This window comes from Labrus mixtus, chromosome 22 (assembly GCF_963584025.1).
Source record: "Labrus mixtus chromosome 22, fLabMix1.1, whole genome shotgun sequence".
NCBI classification, from domain to species: Eukaryota; Metazoa; Chordata; class Actinopteri; order Labriformes; family Labridae; genus Labrus; species Labrus mixtus.
Genome location: NC_083633.1, coordinates 14,602,299 through 14,614,798, shown reverse-complemented (window position 1 = coordinate 14,614,798; position 12,500 = coordinate 14,602,299). Strand labels below are relative to the sequence as shown.

General features: G+C 42.6%; 1 protein-coding gene and 6 non-coding genes across 7 annotated transcripts in view; all 7 read right to left on the bottom strand.

Moving 5' to 3' along the window:
• The window catches only part of wnt5b (wingless-type MMTV integration site family, member 5b), a 74,416-nt gene that overhangs the window by 42,602 nt on the left and 19,314 nt on the right, over window positions 1–12,500 (bottom strand). The gene's annotated exons all lie outside the window — the stretch shown is intronic.
• Window positions 8,853–8,925, bottom strand: trnak-cuu (transfer RNA lysine (anticodon CUU)). The gene has a single exon. It is a non-coding gene; the product is annotated as a tRNA-Lys (tRNA).
• Window positions 9,595–9,706, bottom strand: trnal-caa (transfer RNA leucine (anticodon CAA)). Its single transcript has 2 exons — window positions 9,669–9,706; window positions 9,595–9,640 (listed from the first exon to the last, which is right to left on the bottom strand). It is a non-coding gene; the product is annotated as a tRNA-Leu (tRNA).
• On the bottom strand, window positions 10,031–10,142 carry trnal-caa (transfer RNA leucine (anticodon CAA)). Its single transcript has 2 exons — window positions 10,105–10,142; window positions 10,031–10,076 (listed from the first exon to the last, which is right to left on the bottom strand). It is a non-coding gene; the product is annotated as a tRNA-Leu (tRNA).
• On the bottom strand, window positions 10,527–10,638 carry trnal-caa (transfer RNA leucine (anticodon CAA)). The gene is made up of 2 exons: window positions 10,601–10,638; window positions 10,527–10,572 (listed from the first exon to the last, which is right to left on the bottom strand). It is a non-coding gene; the product is annotated as a tRNA-Leu (tRNA).
• trnal-caa (transfer RNA leucine (anticodon CAA)) lies at window positions 11,207–11,318 on the bottom strand. The gene is made up of 2 exons: window positions 11,281–11,318; window positions 11,207–11,252 (listed from the first exon to the last, which is right to left on the bottom strand). It is a non-coding gene; the product is annotated as a tRNA-Leu (tRNA).
• Window positions 11,493–11,604, bottom strand: trnal-caa (transfer RNA leucine (anticodon CAA)). Its single transcript has 2 exons — window positions 11,567–11,604; window positions 11,493–11,538 (listed from the first exon to the last, which is right to left on the bottom strand). It is a non-coding gene; the product is annotated as a tRNA-Leu (tRNA).

Here is a 12,500-nt window from a genome sequence, read left to right as displayed (position 1 = left end):
TCCCTCTCTCCCACACCCACAGACACACACAAACAGAGTGCCGTGTTTTTGGCCTGCAGGGTGTGCACAGCGGGGGGGGAATCAACCGTATGGCAGACATGAGGTCGGAGCCAAATCTGGCTCGTACACATGGTGTGTGGCCATGCCACGGAGTGTGTGTGTGTGTGTGTGTGTGTGTATGTGTGTGTGACGCTTAAGGCAGCCTGCACTTAAATATATATCAGGGGCGGTTGTTGCCTAAAGGTGAAAGTTGTGCAGGTTTCACTGGAAGACTGCCGAACAAATGAATGAAAACCACTCTCTGCTCCCTTGCCAGCTCCTGTCACTGTGCCCTTGAGCAAGGCACTTAAGCTGCTACTGCTACAGCAAAACACAAGAGCCTTTACATGAATACAGGAGGAATCATAACTGTGCAGAGCATTGTAAATCAGGACGATGTTATTGAATAACTTGGTTTATCATTGCTAAGATTTCAGAAAAGCTAAACAGATGTCTTATGGGGTAAGGAGTGTAAAGAGTGGTTTCTGGTCAGACAGGTTGTAAGCAATTCTACAATTCACTGAGCAGACGCTTTTATCCAAAGCGACGTACTGTACATCAGAGAGTAAGTACAACACAAGCAAGGATCTAGAAAAGAGGAAACAATGTCAGTAAGCAAGCCAACGCTGATTTAGCTTCATCATCATATCCCACTTTATAAGCAGGTGTACAGACATTCTTGACAAGAAGTTTCCATTGCAATAGAATTATTTGGGCTACAGTGTGTAGACATGTCCAGGCTGACTATATTACACACACTTTTCATTCAGGGGACTTCAATGTACTGTTTATGTGCATGTGACAAGTGTGCATGTCTGTGTAATGTTGCAACATCTCTCACGTCAGCGAGGCAAGGAGAAGTGTGTGTTCCTGTGTGTGTGTGTGTGTGTGTGTGTGTGTGTGTGTGTGTGTGTGTGTGTGTGTGTGTGTCTCATTGCATGCTGCCTGCATGGAAATGTGCATGTAATTTAATTGTACATGCATTATGTGTGTGTGCTGCTTTGTGTACTTTGCTTGTTGCAAGCATGGTAACACACATTGAGTGGGCGTGTGTGTGAGAGCGTCTTGGCTCATGGTGGCTTTGTCAGTGCATGAAAATCATTTATTCATGTTTATCCTATGTGTGTGTGTGTGTGTTGAATACAGAGCCATTTGTTCCTTGCATGCATGCTCTAATGGAATCTCTGTGCTAACACGTGTACTTTAATGTTAAGCTATTATGGCAATATATTTGAATAATGACTCCCTGCTTCTGTAGCTATTCGCTGATATCTTCAAAGTTTCTGTTTTTATACTCCTCAAATCTTCTCTCTCCTGCTAGCTTTGCCCCATCTGCTCCCCTTAATATCCGCGACTCCTCGTCTTCTTCCTCCCCTGACTCTTGTGTGTAGCGGTTAACCCTCCGCGCAGCACTTCTCACTCTGTGTGTGTGCGCGACGGAAGCTTGCTTTTAAAAAATGCATATATTCTATAAGAGGGAGGAGGAAACAGAGCGTGGTGAAGAGAAAAATACGGCCTCTGTGTGCGTTGTGTCAGTGGGGTTGACATCTGATCTTGCTGAGTATGGTGAAGAAGAAAGTGCTGAAAGTACTCTGTGTGTGGGGGGGGATCCTATGTGTGTCTCAAAGTGTGTGTGTGTGTGTGTGTGTGCGTGCGTGTGTGTGTGTTTTGTGTCCTGGTTTCTGTGTGGGTGGTATGAGGAGGGAGAAAGGGAATAGGGTGTGTGTGAGTGCACTTAGTTTAAGTGTCAGCATGACTTGGTGTGTGTGTGTGTGTGTGTGTGTGTGTGTGTGTGTGTGTGTGTGTGTGTGTGTGTGGCTGAGAGATGGATGGCAGGAGGGTATGACGAGGGAGGGAAAAATCCAAAGATGACTGAAAATGTCTGAAAGAGTCCAAAAAGAGGAGAAAATGTACGTAGTTAGGGAGAACAAGAAAAGATGGAAGGGAATCAAAACACTTTGAAGACTTTGAAAAGGGCCTGCTTTTCTTCTTCCCTTTCGTTCTTATTCAAATTCATGTTCCATATTCTTCACTGCGACATGAATGTTATATGAACAGGGCATGCTCAGAATAAATGTTAAATCAAAAGTCGTTCCGTCTGTCCTCCCCTTTCTCTCTTTGTCAGAAAACTGCTCTCTCCAGAGCTTTCCTGACAAATACACCAGTTTGATCAACCTCACACACACACACACACACACACACACACACACACACACACGTGACTGTGCTCCTCTCCAGACTTCATCTCAAAGCAGCAAAACTCCTATACCTCTGTCTTCTTTTTCCTTGTGTGTATTTTATGTTTCATGTTTGGTGCCCTTGGTGTACGGTTACATCAATACGGAAGTGTGTCCCTGAAGGAAATCTATCAATATTTCATTCTATAACTGCTGAAAATGCAAGATCGACAAGCAAGGAAAAGGCAAGGCAAGGGGAGCTCGGCTGGAACAAGCGAGTCGTAACAACTGAATACAGATCCAAAACAGAGAGGGGAGAGAGAGAGTGAGCGAGAGAGAGAGAGAGAGAGAGAGAGAGAGAGAGAACAGGTGTATCAAAACTGATTTACTTTGTCATCGGGCACGTTTACAGTTGTCAGAGTCAGAAGGGTAAGGTAAAGCAGGAAAGAGACGGCTAGTGGGGTACTGGTCAATCAAAGCAGGTAGAACAAAATGACAGCACAAAATCATTTTCTAGGAGCTCATTCAACTTTTCAGAGAACTTTATCTTCATTCTGAGTGCATGGTGCATTTTTTTTTCAAGAATTGGTTCCTGGATCTTGAATTCTGTACCATTAAAGCTGCTAAAACAGTCCAGGACTATTGGAAGAGGGGTTTTATTTCTTAACTTGTACCAAATGGCAAAACACAGGAATAGTGCCACTTCAAGCAGGGATTTTTACGCTACTGTTACAACCCAACAATGAGCCAATATCTGAAGTATTAACAGAGGTTAACCTATAAGAAATGTAAAACAGCAGAGTCTTCAGGGCAGAACAGAAGTGACATTATTTGTGCGACCAACAACTGGAGAAAAGAGAGAGAAAGTAGACTGCAACAGCAGGAAGAAGAAGCAGCAAACACACAGAGATACTGTATGGTTTGAGGGATTATCAAGCTTTGAGCAGAGGATGATATTAACCAACAATACACTTGTTGCGGCCATCGCCTTTAGAGAGTGAGCAATTGGTTGTTGCTGGTTCAATAGTTTTTAGTAGTGTATTATCGAAGAAGTTAAAAGAAGTAAAGTGAGTATTTGAAGTTTTTTTTTTTTTAGCTTGAAGGCAGTATTGAACTATGGCAGGAAATTAACCAGAACAATAAAAAGTTAGAAGACAATAGCTAATTTGGAGACAGACATGTTGACACACACAGTAAGTTTCAAAGATGGTCTCATTGTGCCTCAAACAAAGCTGTCACTCACCAATCCATCATTAGTCTAATTTGCCTAATCCTCTCCGTCCCTCAGATGTAGTGGTATTGTGGGGAAAAAAAAGAAGAAGTTGTTTTGTTCTTTTGGCAGAGCCGCTAAAACATGTAGTAAACTTAGGCTTCATAAGAAGCAACATGCGATATACAAGATGAGAAAACAAGATCTGAATTTGTTAAAAACGTCGCCCTGACACGCTTTTGTACAACTATCAATGTCTCACTCCCTCCAGAAATAGCTTTTTGCCATTTCTCAAGTTTTGTGGTAAGGATGATATATCAACTCTGTTACCTTTAGATAAAGCTGAGACCTTAAGCTGGATTTAAGTTTGATGTAAGGAGTAAGGAATCCTGCATCAGATACTGAAGGGGTAGGTTGTATTTTTAGTTTAGCCTCAGATTTCACCCATTTTAAGCAACACAGCTAACCAGACAGATGCATGTGATTTGAATGAAGTCTTTGAGACTAGATACCATCAACGCACACGGAGTAGCCTGTAGTGTGTGATTTTATTTTGCATTAACTAATAGTTCTAGGTACTGCAAGAGATTGCAAAAGAAAGAAGAAGACGGAGGAGGAGAAGAAGAATCAGTTTGCGTCTACTACAAAAGTACCTTGTGGCCCATGATAAAGTACAAATCAAACACAGGTTGGTTCTGCTTTGCTGTGATCTACTTAAAATCATTGTGTCATTCAAAATGTATTCAAATAATTCAAGTTATCTTTCCTGACATTTCTTCTTCATGCTTCCCTCTTAAAAGCCTGAACTAAAAAAAAAAGATTAAAAAAAATAGAGGAGGAAAACATGAACGACATAGAGAACAGGGCGCTCTGTGTTAGAGAGGTGAAAGTTAATGTTAATAAATCCACTGAACATCCCGTGGTTGTTGTGTTGCTATGACGCTGACACAAGACTTCAATTAAAGCTCTGACTCACTGGCCACACACACACACACACACACTCACACACACACATGCAGTCATCGTGCAGACAGGCCTATTGATTTCTGTGGTAACACCGTCCTGTCACCACATACAGCGTGAGTCTACCTCTGTGACCTCTTCTCCCTTCCTCTCCTTCCCTCCTCTATACATGTGTAAATGTGACACTTGACACCCCCCTCTCTCCTCTCTCCCCTCTGCCACCTCCCCCCCTTTCTTATCGTCTCTCATTACCACCGCTACTTCGCTTTCTCCTGCTGCTTGTATTTTATCCCTTCTCATTTCAGCTTCACCTCCCTCCACTCCTATTTCCTCGACCTTTTCCTCACCTCCTTCTTTTCCTTCATCCCTCCACCCTTGTCCCTTTTTTCCCCTAAAAGGTTTGTTGTCATGATGAGAGAGGGAGTGATTGGAGACATGTGGGGGGGGGGACACAGGCCTTCTGTTTTTCTTTTTTTTTCTTTTTTTTTATTCACTGTTTTGCCAGTGCTGCAAAGAGAATTGCAGACCCATTGAAAAATCCCGCATGTAACACAGGAGCAGACATACGCAGATAAAAAAAAAGGACAAATAAGAGAATGTCTCATGAATCCCCAAGAGAGCGAGGTAGAGGAGGGAACAGAGATACCCCGCTGTGTTCAGGAGCTGCTCACCAGCCATGCCAACACATGCACAAAAAAGAACAAGAGAAAGAAAACAGAAACCACAGATTCAAGGACAACTAAGAGAGGGAAGAATTATTCAAAGAAACATCAACAGTCTCCAAAAGCTTAAGAATTGTACATTGTAGAAGATTGTACATTAATTCTACTTAAGGCTATATGTCACATCTTACTTGCTGCAGGTTTTGGTACATGTTACCGCATAAAGGGAGCAGAGAGAGCCTGAAACTGGTGCAGATGATGCAACTTCCTATGTATCTACTTGTACACAGTTATTTAAAGTTTTTTTTAAATCACTGAAGAAGCAGTCACAACTTCACCAACTCACCATGTTGCATGAAGAGTGAAACGTGTCTAATTTGTCAATAAAATTATTTTCATACGACAAAAGTTGCTGGAGCTTTTTGACCTTTTTTTTATTTATTTTTTTAAGGCATCAATCTATTTCTGATTACAATAAAGAGCTGTCCGTATTCTCTGAACTGTAAATCTATTATTCAGTTACATTTCAAGTCTGTATTTGATCATTAATATTATCTTTACAGTATGAAACTATGGAACTATGGTTAGGAAATGATCTCTTTAATAATAATAATACCAATAGTAAGTCATTTCTAGTTATAGTTGTTGACATTTGTTCAGTTGGATGATATCGTCAGTAAAGGAAGGGACATTTTTTATTATTGTCTTACTAAACTTTAACTAATTGATTTATTTTTGCTGTTTTTAGAAAACTGACTTGAGTGTCAACACACACAAACTACCTGTACCTGTACTGCTTTGTACCTGTGCTATTCTATTGAGTTATCTGTTACATATCTGAGAATCTGATGAATAAGTCACTTAACACGTCTTGATCTGTTGAATGTCTAGAACTGTGGAGTAAAAGTAAAAGAGTGTTTGAGTGAGGGAATAAATAAAAGGAGTGTTTTGCAGCGCTTCAGGTCTCCAGGATTCCCTACCCCGGCTCCCCCTTTACCACCTCTCTCCCTCTTTCTCCCCTCCAGCCGGAGGAAAACTCTTCCATTCCCTGAATTCCTCTCACATTCCTGCTCTGGGTTTAACTCCTTTACCTCTACATTACCTCCTCCTCCTCATTGCCCCATGGCGCTCTGTCTGTCAGGCCATCTCCTCTTCTTTACCTCTATTGCTTCTTCCTTTGCTTTTTCTCGCAGGGCTCTCTCTTCTCCCCTCTCTCTTTCTGTCTCTATTTCGCCCCTTCCCTCCTCCCTCCTTCCTTGCTCTTACCCAGCATGCTCCAGTAGGCCAGTGGAGGCAGGGGGCTCGCCTGAACCCTCAACCCCCAGCAGGGGCCCTCCAGCTCAGCCTTGCTGGCTGGCAGGCTGCTTGGCACACCTCCAGCATGAACACACACACACACACACACACACACACACACACACACACACACACACACACACACACACACACAGGTTTTTCCCTCTCTCCCTGCTTGCTGTTTCTTTCCGGCTTCTCTCTCTCAGCTAGTGTTCAGCCTTTTCTTATCAACCTTTTTTCCGTTCCTTCTTTCAGTTTCCATCTTATAATAGCTCACACAGATAGAAAACAGGATAATCATTACAACACAATTTTAAATAAACACAAGAATTTAGCAGAGTCATATAAGCCCCTCTTCCAACGTTCAATTTATTCTTATTCATGTCCTTTTTTCAGTCTTTGCACGCATCATATGAAAATAACCGCCAGCTACGGATACAAGTTTCCATGTCAGACATGTTGTGAATTTTCCAGCTAAGTACCCGCAAAGCTTTCATCCTAACTCTTGTGGGAACTAAAACTTGAATGTGATCAACTAAAACACCGATGGTTACAGAGTTTCTATTTCAGGTGGTCATTCCAGTCTCAATGGGATTTTAAACCATATGGAAGAAAAAGTACCAAAGTATCATCAGATTTTCAATACGAATATAAAAAGCTATGTCCTTCATTGTCAACTGATCTTAAACTCAATGAACACAAAGCTGATCAAATGAGGGAAGTTACTCACAACACACCAAAACACTTTTTTTTTTAGACATTGCACTAACTCTGATGGATTTATCTACGTCTTTTTCATACTAAATTGGCACTGCATGAAATGAAAAAAGAACAGAGCAGAATACAGAATTGAATATGAAACAGTTTGAATTTACAATGAAGTGCAGATTTTGTCTTTTCCATTTTTTTTTAAAAACTGCCAAAAAAAACACATGAAACATTAATGTGTGAGAGACGGAAAGGAGAGAGAGAGAGAGAGAGAGAGAGAGGGAGAGAGAGAGAGAGAGAGAGAGAGGGAGAGAGAGAGGGAGAGAGAGAGGCCCTCGGTAATGTGGTATTTCCTTTTTAGCTTTTTCGACAAGGGACGGGGGAATGGCTAGTGCCCTCGTTTTCAGTAAGTGCACACAAAAAGCGCACACACATACACATAGTGAGCTACTTTAATGACCCTTACATCCGGCCTTAGGCACTGGAGCCTCAGAGAGAGAGACAGACGGACAGACAGAGAGAGAGAGAGGGAGAGAGAGAGAGAGATAGAGAGAGGGAGAGGGAGGGAGAGAGAGAGAGAGGGAGAGAGAGAGAGAGATAGAGAGAGGGAGAGGGAGGGAGAGAGAGAGAGAGAGAGAGAGAGAGAGAGAGAGAAACAGAAAAAATATAGATAGACAGATAGTGAGTGTGGGATAAGGTGGGAGTTGAGCTGTAAATTCAGACAGGTATGCACTGAGGGTCAAAGGTGAGGGTTCACAGCCCTGACACACACACACACACACACACACACACACACACACACACACACACACACACACACACACACACACACACACACACACACACACACACACACACACCCACAAACACACACACATGAACACACAAAGCTGTGGGAGTTCAACGGGAGGTTAGACCTTCAGGCTCCGGGGCTCAAACAGAGAGAGAGAGAGAGAATTCATAAGCAGCTGATTCAGCCTGCTACTGACCGGTGTAATTACAGCAGATGTTGAAGGAAAAAAGGAAGCGGGAACTTTCAGTAACACAGAAAGTTACAGAAAGGATTCAGATTCTAAAGCTGAATCTGATTCTAAATGAGGAGATATTAGGTAGTTTAGAGGATTTTGTTAAAAAAAAAAGAGATACAAAATGAGGGACAAAGGGAGGAAGACAGAAAGTTCTGAGTGAAGGACAATGTCTCTTTTACAGCTCGAGCAACAGCTGAAGATGTTACTGTGTCTCCAGACTGTCTACTCATACACACACATACACACACACACACACACACACACACACACACACACACACACACACACACACACACAGCCCTGACCTTGCTGATGGCAGCTGTTGACGTCACTCTTTGCCCCGTTCAGAGCTACAAACTCCCCACTATTCACACACACACACACACACACACACACACACACACACACACACACTGGGTAAACAGGTTTACATAGACAAGATCTATTAATGTATCCTGAATTAGGGAAACTAACAAAAACACAAAATTATTAAGAACAGATTCCACGGATGCATATTTAAGTAAAGGAACCAATATTGTAAGAAAAATAATCTCATATTCGACTCTGCTTGATGATCACACTTTCTGGTTAGCTATTTACTGAGATCAGTGAAAGGACAGCAGTTCAGTCTTGGCTTTACTTGCTGTGTAGTTTCATATTATAGGTGCCTGGGTTATTTGCAGTTGAGGCATTCTACTGCCGTCATAAACTGTGTGACTGCTGCTCTTTCACTCTGACTCACCATCTCACATATCTTCCAAAACCACAGCGCCCAACGTGGGGCTCGAACCCACGACCCTGAGATTAAGAGTCTCATGCTCTACCGACTGAGCTAGCCGGGCTGCTATAACAGTGGACCACAAGGGTGTTTCAAAAAAATGACTCATAGTAGACTGCTTCTCATCTTTTGGTTGATTTCTAGTTTAGATCTTCCTCCTGCACACATGAATTTAAAAGGTAAACCAACAGAAAGAAGTTGAAGACCCTCAGTTTTATCAGACATTGTGTTACTGTACTGTCTGGAAGTAATCATAAATTGTAAAGAGAAAAAGGTTGCTAGACACAACACGAGAGCTGATGGGTGAAACATGACAGAACGAGCGAATTCAAAATGTTGAACTTTACATTTGAATTGATCTATCACTAGCCCTATCGGAGTTTGATACCGCAACAGCGCTGTAAAGAAGCTCCTCCGTCGTTACATCTTTGAACATTCATATTGATTCCGAAACAGTGAAATGAGGGTTTCTGTGAATTCAGCTCAACATACACACACACACAGCACGATTTGACCTCGCTGGCTCCGGCGATCCTGTCTCGCCGATCCTATCTCACCCCTGTAACATCCCCCCCCCCCCCCAGGTAAAGGCGAGATATCACAGGGACGTAAATAACAGGCAGTCTGAATAAGGCTAGTGAGGAGGAGATTAGATCAAATCCGGGAGAATGGTTACATACTAAAGGAAAGGGAGATATACCTGTAAGGTAATAAAACTTGCAAGTTAAAGTACTGTCAGGAGTGGGATTTGAACCCACGCCTCCATGTGGAGACCAGAAGTCCCTTTAACTCAGGAAGGAGTCAGTCCTTGAGTCTGGCGCCTTAGACCGCTCGGCCATCCTGACTGCTGGAAGCCTGAGAGCTTATGCTGCCAATTCAAAGATATTTACAGCCCTGTTCCACCTCGTCTGCAGTGTAAGAGAATTAAAGTCTATTCAGCCACCCTGACAAGTGACCAAATGCACAGTCTGTCAGTAAATCTATGGCTTCAGTTTACATTGACTGGTTGATGTAGTTTGCTATAATGACTTCAACGTTTTCACTATTCTATAAAATGAGAAAGAAAAGCAGGCATTACATCTGTTTGTCTGTGCTGTGTCAACAAGACTTTACTCTTCCATGTTCAAAGGTTCAACTCCACTAAACATCAAACAAGCAGGTTAAAAGCATGTCAGGAGTGGGATTTGAACCCACGCCTCCACGTGGAGACCAGAAGTCCCTCTAACTCAGGAAGGAGTAAGTCCTTGAGTCTGGCGCCTTAGACCACTCGGCCACCCTGACTCACTAAAGTCATGAGGATTTCATAGTATGTGAAAAAGGGCATGGAAGGAAAAGTGTGAGCCAACATTGCTTCTTCAAAATGCCTCCCAAAGACTCACATAACATTTATTATGATAATGTTTATTATTACATTCCATTAAACTATCCAAAAATAGAGAAACTTGTCTTTGCAGAGGCACGGAGATAGCAAAATAGTTTCCAATGTAAAACACCTCAATGACACTCAGAACATGACATCATTTAACTTCCATTTTTCAATGCCTGACTCAATCTGTTATCTCTTTAAGTAAAAAAAAGGTAGAATCCCGATTCCTTGAGGTCGCTCTAACTTAGTCTGAAAACATCTCTTTCCAAAGGTTTGTCGTCACTCAAGGTAAAAATCTGTGTCAGGAGTGGGATTTGAACCCACGCCTCCATGTGGAGACCAGAAGTCCCTTTAGCTGAGGAAGGAATCAGTCCTTGAATCTGGCGCCTTAGACTGCTTGGCGATCCTGACCGCTGGAAGCCTGAGGGCTTATGCTGCCCAATTCAAAGATATTTACAGCCCTGTTACACCTCGTCTGCAGTGTAAGAGAATTAAAGTCTATTCAGCTGTTTTCCAGTTGACACAGAAATAGAAACACTATCTGATAAAGAAAAAGCTTAACGGTGGTAAACAGATACTCTACAGGAAAAAGATGATGAGCGCAATGATGAGGTGTACTCATGTTGTTGGGTTATTGTGTTGCCGAGGTTCTCATGATGTGTTTTGTTGTTGGGTATTTTACTGTTGTTAGTCGTCTTTTGTTTTTTAGCTCTTTTGATTTGTTCTGTTTTTTGTATATCAATGCACTTTGTAAACCCTTGTTTTTAAAGAGGCTATAAAAGATGGTAGACACTACACAATGGCAGGATAACTTCACTTAAATGAACAAGTGAATGACTTTGATTAAGTTAATTTCTGTAGAATGGAGGTGTGAGGTAGGTTCATTAACATGATTGGAAAGATACTGACAACAGTTCATTGTATTTTGTTAAACAGCAGAAGTGTTGTGTTGCTGAGACCTGAAAGATAAAACAACCTTTGTCAGGAGTGGGATTTGAACCCACGCCTCCATGGGGAGACCAGAAGTCCCTTTAACTCAGGAAGGAGTCAGTCCTTGAGTCTGGCGCCTTAGACCACTCGGCCATCCTGACGATGAAAGATCTGTCAGTGCATCTATGATGTGAACTGATTTGACCTGTTCATGATTTTAAAGGATTACGTTTCGGTAATTTGTCCTTTCTTGTTACAAAAGTAAAAGCAACAAGATCGTGTCTTACACCTAAATTATCAATCTTTATGCATAAAATGGATTTCTGTAAAGACAGTGTCAGGAGTGGGATTTGAACCCACGCCTCCATGTGGAGACCAGAAGTCCCTTTAACTCAGGAAGGAGTCAGTCCTTGAGTCTGGCGCCTTAGACCGCTCGGCCACCCTGACTGCTGAGCTACAAACATCACAGAATCCATGAGAACTCAGAAGGTCTTTCATACATATGATGTCATTCTAGCGTCATATATTTATTCACATTTGATTGGTGTTGACTAGAATTTCCCCAAGGATTTCTATCTCTCTATCTACCTATCCATCTATCTATCTATCTATCTATCCATCTGATGGATGGACTGATGGCCTGCTGAGTAGACAGACAGGTGAAGGATGGATGGATGGAGGATGGAGGAGGGGGTTCGACGTCTTTGATCCTCCCTGCAGAAATAATCAACAAAGCCCTGAAGCAGGCCAGCTAGACCTAAATAAGTGTTTGTCAGCTCGGTGTGTGTGTGTGTGTGTGTGTGTGTGTGTGTGTGCGCACGCCGTAGGGTTTTCTGGCTGCATGCCAAGACCAGCTCCCATCAGGAGAGAGATCAAAGGCTCCCTTTCTCTCTTTTTCCCCTCTATCTCTCTATCGAACTCGCTCGCTCGCTCATATTTCTCACACTCCTTCCTCCCCCTCATCTCTCTCTCTCTCTCTCTCCCTCTCTCTCCCTCTCTTGAAAACACTCGTTATTGCTGCACGTGATTTCTTCGACATTCTCTTTCCTTTTTACCTGAGGGCTGAGGTGAGAACCGTTTCCTATTCAAAACAGGGACAAGGAGAAGAAAAAGTAAAGTAGAAACTGCTGGTTGCATTAAACACATGCACCCTCACACACACAAACATACAGACGCAAAAACTACCGACCAGTGCTTCAAAGCCCAGGACAGGTGGTCATGGGAGCAATTGTTCTTGCAGGTGTGTCAGTGTGTCAGTGTGTCAGTGTGTCTGTGTGTGTGAGTGTGTGAGTGTGTCTTGTTGGTTCACTGTCTGGTCTCGCCATTATGCCCTAATTGAGACA